General features: G+C 40.8%; 1 protein-coding gene across 4 annotated transcripts in view; it reads right to left on the bottom strand.

Moving 5' to 3' along the window:
* The window catches only part of cdon (cell adhesion associated, oncogene regulated), a 186,197-nt gene that overhangs the window by 74,836 nt on the left and 97,138 nt on the right, over window positions 1–14,223 (bottom strand). Inside the window, exon 1 of one of the 4 annotated variants that reach the window (XM_033049861.1) lies at window positions 13,617–13,867. The exons of 2 other annotated variants lie outside the window; for them this stretch is intronic. The gene's annotated coding sequence lies outside the window, so the exon portion shown is untranslated. Of the gene's footprint in view, window positions 1–13,616; window positions 13,868–14,223 lie in introns of those variants that run through there. One more of the 4 variants, XM_033049864.1, reaches the window with a different exon arrangement.

A 14,223-nucleotide genomic window follows, 5' to 3' on the forward strand; every position in this document is an offset into this window, starting at 1 on the left:
CCCAAAATGTGGCCTGTGCATTCCCTCCCCAGATGCTGCCTGAACCGCTCAGTTCTTCGAGTTTTACTGAGTATTCCCTATGCAGCTTTCTTTAATATGATCTGTCAGTAAAGATTATGAAAGGACTGGCTTATGGCAAAATTAAAAAAAAACTTTCCAAAGAACAAAAGTTGGCATGAATTGAAATCCAGGTGAATAGGATGTGGAAAGCTGAGCATAGTTACTCATAAGTACATGGTAAATTGTAGACGTACAGACTAGCACAGCTAATCCAGGTTAGATGTATCCCATGGCACTATATCACTCGACCTATAACCAATTTGGGATTGGTATATTATTGTCATTTGTACTGTGATAGTATGAAAACAAAGATTTTCACTGTATCAAGTCAAATCATACTATACAAGTACAAATAGTCATACTCAAGTAGCGCAAAAGAAAAAAAAGCACAAAATAGTGTTACAGCACGATAGTCTAATAGTTGAAAAAAAAATGCAAGGGCCACTATGAGGTAGTTTGGGAGATAATATATTTTCCATCTGACGGGAGAGGGGAGAAGACTGAATGAACAGGGCATAAATGGTCTGCGATTATGTTGGCAAATCCTTTCGACTATCTACTCGGCCGGCACAAGGCAGAGTGTTGAAAATTTGCCTAGATAGATGCTATGACACCTTGTTTCCATCCACCATCCTAAGCATGAATTTCCTTCATCTCTGGCTACAATATATGCCATTTTAATAAAGTGCCCTGCAGTTACTCACCAAGATTTCTCTAATGAAACTTCCCAAACCCATGGGTTAGAGGTCGTGCCCTATCATCTCGATCGCTAGCCCTCACTGGAATATATACAAAGATATGTAATTGGCCTCTGTAAATTGTGTCCAGTGTGTTTAGGGAGTGGATGAGAAAATTATATAACAGAGCTACTGTGAACGGGTAGTCATTGCTCAGCGTAGTGGGCAAAATGTCAGGATGGAATTACCTTCAAACGCATTGAGTTATGGTATAATTGAGATTAGATACTTTTAGTGTCTACCAATTCCACTTGAGTTTTTAACCTGTGGATAATTTTGTAACGCTGTGCAAGATCTTATTTGCTGAAAGTGGATGCAACAATAAATCTGACAAGGCTACATTTGGTCATAGCAATTTTCCTTAGAAACTCAAGATGTACATTATGAATACCAAGATATAGTAAATTACAACTTTCCTTGCCTCCATATGAAAACCATCAAAATCTGGGTTTGCCACATAACATGCAAATGCACATAGCAGCACATGCCAAAGAGAGAGTGTGGACCATGCATAATAATGTTCCGTTACCAGCTGTGCAAATGATGCGTCAGAGGTCCTGGCATGCTTTACATGTCTTAGTTCCCTCCAATGAAGAAACCTTGTCCTGCTGCTGATAACTGTGCCCTTCAATGGCACTAAAAGTCTGTCTTTGCATATCAAGGATGATAAACGTCCTTGAGGACCATGTGTTTTTTGCAAGGAAACAGTGTAGTGCAACTTCTTTGCATAGCTCGTGTGAATAATGCTCATAATACAATTGTATAAAATATTTTTCTCATCTGATTAAAACTTCATCTAATATTTTCATTATTTGGAAGGTAGATGATACTAAAATTAGAATCTGGACCCAATGAATAATCACAGGGAATTTTATTAAGCCATTATTTTTGTTGATTCATATTTTGGAATGCAGACATTGTTGGGAAGGCCAGCATTTACAGCGCACGAGAGATTAATGATAAACTAATTTCCTTGTTACGGTATTCCCAATAGTGTAACGCTATAATGCTGTAACACAATATACTGACTGCACTCTGGTATTTTTCTATTTGCACTACCTGTTGTACTCGAGTTTAGCTTGATTGTACGTACGTATAACATGATTTGTCTGGATAACATGCAAAGTGTTTCACTGTATCTTGGTACACATGACAATAATAAACTAATTCCCAAGGTGCTATTGGGTATATAATTTCAGGATTTAGACCCAGCAACCATTAAAGAACAGCAATAAATTTCCAGGTTAGGATGCTGTGAATGTTGCAGGAGAATCTGCAGGCAGTAACATCCCAGGCATCTTCTGCAACTATCCTGCCTGGTTGTGAACTTGCAGGTTTGGGATTGCTTGGAATAGTGCTGCCATGAAACTCAATACATTCCGTAGGTGGAACATACTACAGCTAGTTAGTTATACTACTGCAAGAGTTATTAGAATGCCAGTCCATTGGGCTACTTCACTGTGGATGATGTTAAACATCTTTTAGAGTGCTACTCATTCAGACAATTCAAAGGTAGGCATTCCATCCTGCTTCTGACGTACGTTGGAGGAAATTCTTTGGGGTGTTCGGATGCAAGTCACTTTCTGCAGATGTAAACTTGGCTTCACATTAAGAAAACAACCCAAAACTTCATCAACGTACTGTATCTGACACCAAGCCACCACATTATTCAATATTCTAGGTAAATAATTTGTAAGTACAGGAAAAGCAAACAATACAGGCTGAGCACAGTGACAAGAGTGGTAGAGTTGCCGCCTTGCAGCGCCAGACATCCAGATTCAATCCTGACTAAGGGTGCTGTCTGTACGGAGTTTGTATATTTTCCCTGTGACTGCGTGGGTTTCTTCCGGGTACTCCAGTTCCCTCCCACACTCCAAAGACAGATAGATTTGTAAGTGAATTGGATTCGGTAAAAACTGTAAACTGTCCCAAGTGTGTAGGATAGTGCTAGTGTATGGGGGTGATCTCTGGTCATTGAGGGCTCAGTGGGCCAAAGGGCCCATTTTCACACTGTCTACCTGAAGTCTAACACATTTCCAGAATAATTATATTCTACAGGTAGATAATACTGACACCTATATTCATTGAAGTACCAGTCTTCTTCAAAAGCATACCATTCTCTCCTTTGCTTCCCACTTCAAATCCAACATTACCATGTAGATAGGAAAATTTGTCAAAATTACCAAGTAGACCCAAAATGTTTTTTTTGCAGAGATGTTAATTGAGTTAAAAGATATAACTACATCAAAACAATGATCAGGAACATTCAATTTCTAGCTGCAAAACAGATTTCAGCTCTTTATGGATTTTCTATTTTTTTGAACCACAATTGGTATTGAGTTTTATTTGTTTAAATTGATGCCCTCCAAGAGGTCCCCACATCCATTAATTATGAAATTAATCCACAAGACCCCAGTTTACCACTGGACAGGTATACAAATATTTGAAGACTACAATATCCATTTTCATTTGTGGTCCTTTACTATCCATTCCTCTCCTCTGCATTCCAGTCAATGTATCAAGTTCCATCAGTCTCTCTTTTATGTCCTTCCCCTAATTCTATCATTCACTTTTTTCTTTCTCACTTTAACTCAAACCTATAAAACCACACGATGAGAGTAAAGTTCCCATACAATTGGCAGCACTTTGTGTCATAATAACCCATCCAGTACAAAATAAACCTCCAGACTTAAGACTCCACTTTTGATCAAGTGACGGTCTGCTTTAACCACCACAGATGGGCACAGGGGACCAACTCACATTTTCTATTGTATCTTTACCCGAGAAGAACTGGCAAAATCAAAATTACATCATTTATAATAATGTGGATATTTGTAGTGATTAACAATTCCCAATTAATTTCAGTTACCTTCCAAACTTTGACTTTTACTTGAACACAAATGATTTCGACTTGGCATTAAGGGTTAAGCTCTCAGGACATAAACCTACCTTGAGGAAACTCTCAGAACATAAACCTACAATCACTTTGAAATCTTTAGATCGTTAGAAATCTGATCTCTCTCCCAGCACAGTCACTGTGTTCTAACTACTAGCCAGTGCTATGGCTTTCTCAAGCAACATGCCAATTTGGATAAAATAAAAACTCTACAGCTTGGAGAGCAGTGAGCAATGCTATTATACAGATTTACTGTTTTCAACAAAAATTCCCTGCACTATGTTAACAGAAATATGAATCTATTTGATTTACATTGTCCATTGTTGGAGAGTGGGATTTTAAATGGGTGAGGTGAGCATTGGTAATGACATTACACAGCTGCCAAGCATAATATTTGACAAAGTGCACACTACCTGGCACATTTTGAATGTCTGTTGCCAGCACAAAGATTCAGATCTACATATTCAGAAACTGCAGATGAAATGGGGAAAAAAAAGCATATCGTGCTTGAAATATAGGGAAAAATGCACAGGGCCGTTTACCCAGAGACGTGGAATCAAGAACCAGAGGACATGGGTTTACGGTGAGAGAGGAAAGATTTAACAGGAACCCAAGAGGCTTTTTTTCCCCCCCCACACAAAGAGTGGTGGGTATATGGAACAAACTGCCAGAGGAGGTAGATAAGGCAGGTACTATCACAACATTTAAAATACATTTGGACAGGTACATGGATAGAAAAGGTTTAGAAGGATATGGGCCAAATGCAGGCAGGTGGAACTAGAGTAGATGGGGCATTTTGGTCAGCGTGGGAAAGTTGGGTCGAAGGGCCTGTTTCCATGTCCCCCAAGTCCCCTTTTCTGCATGTTTTTGATATTTCAAAGAAAATTCTGGTGTTTATTCTTTGGGCCCAGTGATTTCTGAAATACATTACACAACCTAGTAATTGTTTACTTCCTTTTCCAAAGAGAGACTTCCTCTTGACATACTTTACCTTCAAAACACCCTTGGGATAGGTAATTTATGCCTGCAGCTCTGTTATTTTTATTGCTGTGGGTCTTGCTAAGACGACACTTAGTCAAAACAAGATTTTGCCATTTTACTTTTCTTCCAAATGTTCTCCTGAAACGTTTTTTTTTGTTAGTGATAATTCCACTTCAGACAGAATGTCAACAAGGGTTTCTCTGTGGAAAGTTATCAAAGCCCATCATGTCAATCCAATCATGTCCCAGCATGATGGTTTCATTTATGCTTGTCCCAAGAAAGGCAGGAGATAATTAGAACCGGGATCTTCAGATTAACGTTTCCTCCATAACCAATAAGTCACAAAGGCCATATGTAGCCTATATGCAATTAAGACTAAATCATCGCTCATCAAGGAATGCTATAAACAGCCCTCATCGATCAATTCAATTTCAGATAAGCAACCTTTCCAGTCTGCAACAAAACTGGCCAGTTCTGATGTAACAAGGACTGTTAAGATATCCTGGAAAATCACATGGCATCTGTTGGGAGAGGGTTGGTGTTTCAATTCACTAATCTTTTGCAGTAGGATGATCAGTTATTTTTATTTCCCCACAGCTGCTGCATGGCTAGTTAAGCATTCCAAGTATTTCGTAGTTTCAGATTTCCAACGCCTGGATTTCAATCACTGTTCAATTCTGATGCAACTCAATTTTGTTATCTCCACAGATGTTACCGGACCAACCGGACTTTCCAGCATCTACTATGTACCATATTGTGCTGTTCAAGTATTTTCTGTTAGACTTCATTTCATCATTCTCACTCATCTCGGACAGATTAGCCACCGTTAACAAGCTTTCATCACCCTTTCTCATTATTCAACATCTGTCTCCACACTGTCACAGTTCATCCACCTCCTCTTACCCATATATGCCCATTTATTTTTTTTCAGTTCAGATCATAGACCCAAAACATTGTGTAAGAAGGAACTGCAGATGCTGGTTTACACAAAATGCTGGAGTAACTCAGCTGATCAGGCAGCATATATGGAGAAAAGGAATAGGTGATGTTTCGGGTCGTGACCCTTCATCAGACTGATCACATTAGTTGTTTCTACATTAATATTAACAGAAGCATTAGTTGGTGCTTCCATCAAAGATGCTGCCTGGTAGAAACAAGATAGCCACAAACTGCTGGAGTAACTCAGCGGGTCAGGCAGCATCTCTGGATAAAAAGGATGGGTGACTTCATTCTGAAGAAGGGTCCGAACCCAAAATGCCTTCCATCCTTTTTTCTCCAGAGATGCTGCCTGACCCGCTGAGTTACTCCAGCAGTTTGTGATAGATAGTACTCTATCATAGATGCTGCCTAACTCGGTTAAGTGTTTCTGTCCAAATAACAGAATGACAATCACGAGTAGCACTGAGGACCATCCTTATTGTTAAATACAAACGAAAGCAGTGCAGTAGCTGGCTAGAAGATGTTTCAATGACATATGATTAGAGTTACCTTGTGTGAAAGAGTCAAATGGAGTTCTACCCATGCAACCAGTCTTTATGATCTGCAAACTAGATTACCTAACATGTGAAAAATGTTATTACAACACATTATTTCCAGTAGAGGCCCTCATCCACAAAAACACACATCAGAATCAACTCAGGAAATCACACCAAAGGTGTCACTTGAAAAGTAAAAATAATCCAGCAGTATAGCTATGACTTCTCAAATTACTGGCTTGCTTACACTGCACCACAAGAGTTCAGTGTATACCTACACAAAATATTAGGAGTCAGAATTACTCAGCATGAAAAAAAGGCCCTTCAGCTAAATTTTAAATTTATGACATTGTGGACAAATTACAACTTCAGCTGCAATGAAGTCAAAGAACAGGAATCTTTTACTCAATATTACTGAATACATTGACTATACTTATTCGTGAAGAGTTCCACAATTAACTGTTATATTTCTGTACACCAAACTGTTCTTCCACTGAGTTCCTTGTGAAAGACAATTAAAATACGGTACTGACAATGGCATCAAATCTGAGATGCCAACATTTAAATCTATAAACCTAACTTTTCCCCTGTTAAAAACAAATTTCAAACCTAGCACATTTGCGCTAGAATGCAAGGAATGGGGGATAATTACATACAAATGTGTTGCGATTGCACCTCAATCCTAATAGCAGTGCGTGCGTGTGTGTGCACACATATATATTTTCACACACACATATATACATATATATATTATATAAAATAAGATCAACACCATTTTTCACATGGCCATCGGTAGAATGTAAAGCTTGCTGAAAGTCAATTGTGCATACCCATCTCTCTTGACAGCAGAGTCACAGCAGTTAATCTATGATATCCTGTGTGGTCTCTCTCTTTCTCTCACATAGTTTGCATATATTCTCAAGAAGCATCAAATCATTTTATGTTCTAACGGGGGGGGGGGGGGGGGGGGGGGGGGGGGGGGATCACGATGAAAATGCTGCTTCAAAGGCAGAGATTCAGGTGGGTCAGGTTAAATTCAAGTTTGGCGAACTTCAAGAACAATGCTAAGGATTTTACGAGACAGAATACCAAAATAGGAAACCTCTCCCTTCTTCCCCACCCCCTCCACACCACATACCCCCAAATTGCAGCTGTTGTTTGCTAGCCCACAAGGGCACCATTTGTTTTTGGTATTTTGTTTCCTACTCCAAGCAGCTGCTTTCTTGAATAAATGTCAGTGCAGACCTAGAACTTGTTTCTGTATAACAAATACCACTGCTTCCCTGACTACAGTGCAGAATTTGACATTTAATTTCTACAGCTGAGTATAGAATGAGGGAGTGGACTTTTAATCTACATACAACCACAGAAACTCCACTAAAAAGCAATAAGATCGGAGACAAGACCAATCTAAGGTAAAGTATGCTAATCAGGAGGAAGGAAGAGAACCCAATTTTCTTTTCAGTGAAGCAAAAACAAACATAGAAAACACTAAACTTTTCATGCATCTTTAGCAGAAGCAAAATATACTGGTATTCTTGTAGAAAGGAAGTGCAGATGTCGATTTCAACCAAAATTAGACACAAAATGCAGGAGTAACCCAGCGGGACAGGCAGCATCTCTGGAGAGATTCCTTCTCTCTGGTATTCTTGTACATGCATCGAGTCATAGTCACAGAGTGATATAGCGTGGAAACAGGCCCTTCAGCCCAACTTGCCCACACCAGCCAACATGTCGCAACTACACTAGTCCCACCTGCCTGCGCTTGGTCCATATCCCTCCAAATTTGTCCTATCCATGCACCTGTCTAACAGTTTCTTAAACGTTGGGATAGTCGCAGCCTCAACTACCTCCTCTGGCAACTTGTTCAATACACCCTGTTTAGCTAATGCTGGAGAAATGTTTCTCTCCAAAGGGCAGTTCAAATGTACCTGGCACTCCTAGTATTTCCTTAAAACCAAAGAACCAAAAGAATATCTCCTGTCTCCTTTCCAAATAAAAGTTATTTTATTTAAAGAACACCACTAAATGTCTTGAAATTGGGTGTTGGCATAGGTAGCACTTGGACCCTGACTAATGTAATGAAAGTGATTCAATGCCCTCAGAGAATACGGCATAATAATTTGAGTCTTTGATAAGACTCAAAGTACTTGGTGTACCCAAGGCATCCAAACCTGGAGTTGCATCAAATAAAAAATGTTTTGCAAAATATACTGCCTGAGACTACTTGACTAGATGCATGCTTCAAGTGCTTAATTCCAGGTACCATCCTTCTCCAATTAGTTGAGACCAAAGGTAATCACTAAGTCGGAGGCATGTTAGAAATAAAGATAAATGAAAGACATTCCTACTAAAAGCAATTTTGACAAATTTAGTGGTTTGTAAGACCTTAAGAAGTCTTCAACTAAGCCTTTTATGGAGAAATATCACACCGTGATATCTTCTGACTTCCTCCTGGAATGCTGTGTATTCCAACTCCCACCTAAGTTTTGCCACATGACAATTCCTGGGAATCCTCAGAATGTTCAAAGAGCATCTGGAATGAAATCCATAGGAGCTTACGCTGGGATTGCACAGAACCAGTACACAGAAGAAATGCACTTCACCTCAATAACCACCTGCCTACACAGCAAGCCCCTCCTGTTGCACTTGTAATGGACCGTCGCTACCACACCGGTCTCATCGAAACCAGCAACAGTGCAAGTCATCTCAATCGTAATAGACTATCCATGACAACATTTCATTGTCCCTGCAATTCCATCAAAAGTTCATCACGCAACCTCAATGCCTTTGATAAAAAGCAACTCTGATGTATAAGATAAGCATTACATTACTTGAAACCTGGCACTGGTCCCCGACAGCAGACCTGGCTGTTGAGCAGCAGCTGAAGGCAGTTCCAGATGACCAAAGTTTTTCAAAAATCCATAAAGTTAATTCCTAACATTTTGCAACAAACGTTAAAACTGTAAAAAAAATTCTGTTACTATTCCCGGCGAATCATAGGCGCAGTGGTAGAGCTACCGCCTTAGTGCCAGAGACTTGGGTTTGATCCTGACTGCGGGTGCTGTCTGCACGAACGTTCTCCGTGACTGCATGGGTTTTCTCCAGGTGTTCCGGTTTCCTCCCATATTTCAAAGACATGCAGGTTAATTGGCTTGTATAAATTGCCCCAAATGTGCAGGATGTGAAAGGGAGTCCACATTATCCTCACACTAATTCTGTTATACCACAGAATGAATGTAAGGGCAATCGATGGTCGGCATTGACTCGGTGGGCCGAAGGGCCGGCTTCCATTCTGTATCTCTAAAAATCAAAAATACTCCCATTTTTATAGCTTCATGGTCTTGGAGCCTCGCTGGTTTTGGTAGTGGAGCTTGGAATATCTGGCCAGTTCTGGCTGACCTTGGCTGTGCACTGCCTGTGTGAAACTAACAGGAATAGACAGCCGAATAACAGTAACAGTCGTAGGTGTGGTGCTGGAATCCCAGCTATAAGTAAGCAGAAGATTTAGTTTTAGACTTGCAGATTTCTCTAGGTGCCGATAGAACATTGTTCTCACGTTAACCTCAAGAAATTTAATAAGCACACGCTGTTGACCAAGTATTAAATCTGGTGTACGAGTACTGTGACTAATACAACATATGAAACATATGGGAAATTGAGCAAAGCAATTGCTTTCTGTGGTCCAAACCACCTGTTTGCCTCGTTAGTTTCTCAGGAAGCTAACATGTCATTATTAACCCTTTTAACTGATTTTGGTCTCTGCGTTCTATTGTACTGGAACCAATAATTTTAAGAGGAAAGAACACATCAAATCCATTTCAGATTGTTAGTACTTCACCTGCTTCAAATTCTCCTTTTATGCACAGGCCCCATATTGGGTGTTTTCTTTTATCTTCAGTACACACTAGCACAGTGGGGGTGATTTCATAATTCCACCAAGGAATGTTGCAATTTGAATTATGTCCGGTACAAATGTACCGCACTATCTACGGTTACAATGTCCTTTAATTCCAAAAAAAGCTATAATTGATGTTTGAACAAGCTGCCAAAGCGCACCTAGAATTGTCTTTAAGAAATGGTCCCCCTTTCTTTCGCTGCAAGATTCTTAACTCTTATTTATCTTATACAACATTTGAAAGGATACTTTACATCTGGAGAATGACTGAGAATATTTCCATTCAAGAGGGGATCAATAAATGCTGTGCACTGAACAGCACCAATGCTTTTGTAAGGACATGTTATCTGTCCAAATCTTAAGTATTTTGACAAGTTTTTAAAAACTAAGGAAATAAATATTCACATGCGAAGAGTTAACTGTTTCCCCCCCCCACCCTCATCAATATCACTATGAGAACAGCAACGACAGTTTTAATAAAGACAAATTTGTGAAAAATAACAGAATAGTAAAACATTATTACAAACTTATAGTACATCAAAATTAATAACTGTCATTAATATATTACATGTGACTTTTTGGTGAAGGTGGAAGGCTTTGTGTGGGACAAAGTCAGTATTGGGACTTGCCTACATAAATGCAACTTCAACAACACACCCAGCAACTTTGCACCATTTGATAGGCACCCTATGTATAACCATTTACTTGCTCCACCATCGTATTTCTACCACCTGCAGATGCATAGCAGCAACTAAGACTCTCTCGACTGTACCTTCCAAACCAACCAGCTAAAGGGCAACACAAGGAAAGGAACACCACTGGCTAGGTTTTACCCGCAAACTCTGCACCATCCTGAACTGGAAATATATTGTCATCCCTTCATCATTGGATCATAATCTCAGATCTTCATCCCAAGCATTATTGTGGGTATATCTCAAAACATTATATGTGGGTATACCTACATCTTAAGAACTGCCATAGTTCAAGAAGGCAGCACACCACCACCGTCGAGGGCAATTTACGATGGGCGACTAAATTCTAGCTCAGCCTGTTAAGTACACATCAATTGAACCAATAAAAAAAGGAGACCATCTCAACACAAATTTAAATCCCATGGTAAAGTGTAACAAGTCCAGTGCATCTTAGAAACATAGAAAATAGGTGTAGGAGTAGGCCATTCGGCCCTTTGAGCCTGCACTGCCATTCAATATGATCATGGCTGATCATCCAACTCAGTATCCTGTACCTGCCTTCTCTCCATACCCCCTGATCCCTTTAGCCACAAGGGCCACATCTAACTCCCTCTTAAATATAGCCAATGAACTGGCCTCAACTACCTTCTGTGGCAGAGAGTTCCAGAGACTCACCACTGTGTGATAAATGTTTTTCTCATCTCGGTCCTAAAGGATTTCCCCTTTATCCTTAAACTGTGACCCCTTGTCCTGCACTTCCCCAACATCGGGAACAATCTTCCTGCATCTAGCCTGTCCATGGAGAGCACTCCATTATCTCAATTATTAAGGATGAAATTAATATAAATAGAAGGGGATAACTAAAACATAAAGGTTTTATCAATCCCAAAGAAAATAACCATTTCACAAACACGAAACAAAAGAAAAACTGTTTGCCTGACAGCTGTTTTGTGTAGAAAGCCAAACTATTATTTAAGATAGTCATAATCAAATTTTCCACAGATCCATACAGATCAAATTGTACAGCTACACCATATTCAAGAGCTATCTGCAAATTCAAGCCAAAAGATCCCTCAAAGCTGGGCACACAGAAAATCCCACTGCACTAGATTAGGTTTAAGACTGAACAGCTAACAAGATTGAAGATCAACAACCCAAGTGACAGATCCCAATAAGTCTAGTACAATATACCATGCCAGAAACAATTATCATCAACTGACATCAAAACAACTTTGAAGCATAATCATCCAGTGTGCATCTTTGTGCCTTTTGGGTACAGTGTCTTTTCACACCACAAATTTCCAAGCATGACATACAATTTAATCTATGTTTTCTGTAATTTGCTGGTACAACTATACACATTTTCAATTTAGAAACAATCCACTGAATGAAGCAACTGTTTATGAAAATGTCTTACTAATCACTAGGCTGACAAATAAGGAGACGAGAAATATGGATGCAAACTCAATGGTGCAAAATGAAGTTTGGCGTGTCTGTTGACAGCGTTCAGGAATTACAGATAACTGGAGTGCTGAGGATTAGTACTATTGCTTTACAAAGATTCAACTGTGGAATAACCATGGGCAATGCAAACTTAATTAAGTATATGCAAACTTTACAGTACTTATGATTTAACTAAAGCATGGTATTTCACACAATTCCTTGACACTAAATATACACAGTGCAATGATGAAGAAATAATTAAACTCAAAATATTTTAAAGAGCACTAGCAGAAGAGCTAAATGGGTAAATACTGTTTAACCCTTTCTCAATACAAGCACCGCAAAACAAAAACAAGCCTGGCCTGCCCAGAGGGGGAAAATCGCAAAAACAAGGATCCTCATTTTTTTTAAAGACTGTAATCTAATATCATGATGGCTCTTTCTAACCAACTCTCAATGTTCAGTTCTAGGGCTCTGCTTTCTACTCATACAGGCTGTCGACAAGGCTTGGCTTGCCATCAAGCTAATTTCTGTCAACAATACCCATATAACCGACTGGGACTTCAGATCAATCTTTCTGTTCTGTATCTATATCTCTCTTTACTTTCCCTTATTTCTTACTATGTGTTTCTGTCATTCTATATTTTTTGGTCTCTTACCATCTCCACTTCAGTGTCAAAGTCTGTTTTCCTACTGTCACCTCCTTGCTCTATTTCCCTCTCTGTCATTTATGGTCTTTCTCTAAACTTCCTTTCATTGCCCCCTTCTTTCCCAACACCCCATGCACAGATCCCTTCATTTTTATTTCCATCCCCCATCAGCCTGTGTTGTTCACCTATTTCCATTTATAAATGTTTCCAGCTTCTTTCTCCCATTAATGTTTGTCAATTTCAGTGCCTTTTTTTGCCTCCCTGTATCTTTTCACTTTTCTTTTCCATCTTCCATTTATTCCTTCTATTTTCTATTCCTCTTTTGTTATCTCAATTTCTTTATAGCTCCCCACTAGCTCCTGTTCGCCTTCCTCTGTTTCCTCCACCTTGGGTTTTTTTTTCTCTCTCTCTCACACACACACACGACCAAACTGTGAAGCATTGCAGTCTGAATTAGCCGGAGCTCTGCAGTTTTGTACGCTTGCCAGTCATTGCTGCTCTCCCACTGGAGCCCGGAGCTGGCTTTTGTTGTTGCTCCGGCTACAGTTGAATCTCAACCACCCCGATTCCATTGAAGCACGAACAGCAACAGTTTCCTGCAGGAAAGTTGCGCACACGAACTATTGTTGGACTGGGATGGATGTATTTTTGTTTTTAAAGTCAGAGCTGGGTTCTGCCCGAGTTGTGGCCTAGGAAAATCGGGGCTGGATCTGAAGCCGGAGGCAGTCCGTGACTCCGTCTCTCCCCCCCTCCCTTTGCCCTCAGCCATCCCCCTCTCCCTCACCTCTCAACGCCGCTGCCGCCGACACGCTCCTCCCGGCAGCCGCACATCCCGGACACCCCGACTGCGAGCCGCCCGCTCCATTGGGTTCCGACTGTCCGTCGGCTCTCCGCTCTCGGTCGCCTAACGCCAGCGCAGCGCCGCCGCCACCGTCACTCTGGCCGTTCCCATGGACGTGCGAGGAGATCCCGGCCGCCCTGACTGCTCGCTCGCTCCTGCCTCTAGCGCTCGCTCGCTCGCTCCCGCCCGCTTCCCCACTCACGCATGCGCGCGCGTCCCCGCCGACGCCGGGCGCGCTCCCGCTCCCGCTCCAGCACCACTTTAAATCCCATTTGGACCAAGCTCCCTCCCTCACGCATGCGCATCATCGACCGCGGACACAGCCCCGCCCCCCCTACCGACTCTGCCAACTGGGGGGGGGGTTGAAAACCAGGGACCAAAACACTCAGCCCCATTCTCTCTATCACCACTCCACGCGCGCCAGCTCTTGTAAATACAATTCTCGTTTTTCATTTTAAGTCTAAATCATGAAACGCAAGGACGGATTTTTATTTTAAGACAGGTTGATATTAAGATTTCCCCCTCTTCCTCTAATCCCCGTCTGCTCCCC

This window comes from Amblyraja radiata, chromosome 33 (assembly GCF_010909765.2).
Source record: "Amblyraja radiata isolate CabotCenter1 chromosome 33, sAmbRad1.1.pri, whole genome shotgun sequence".
Lineage (NCBI taxonomy): Eukaryota > Metazoa > Chordata > Chondrichthyes > Rajiformes > Rajidae > Amblyraja > Amblyraja radiata.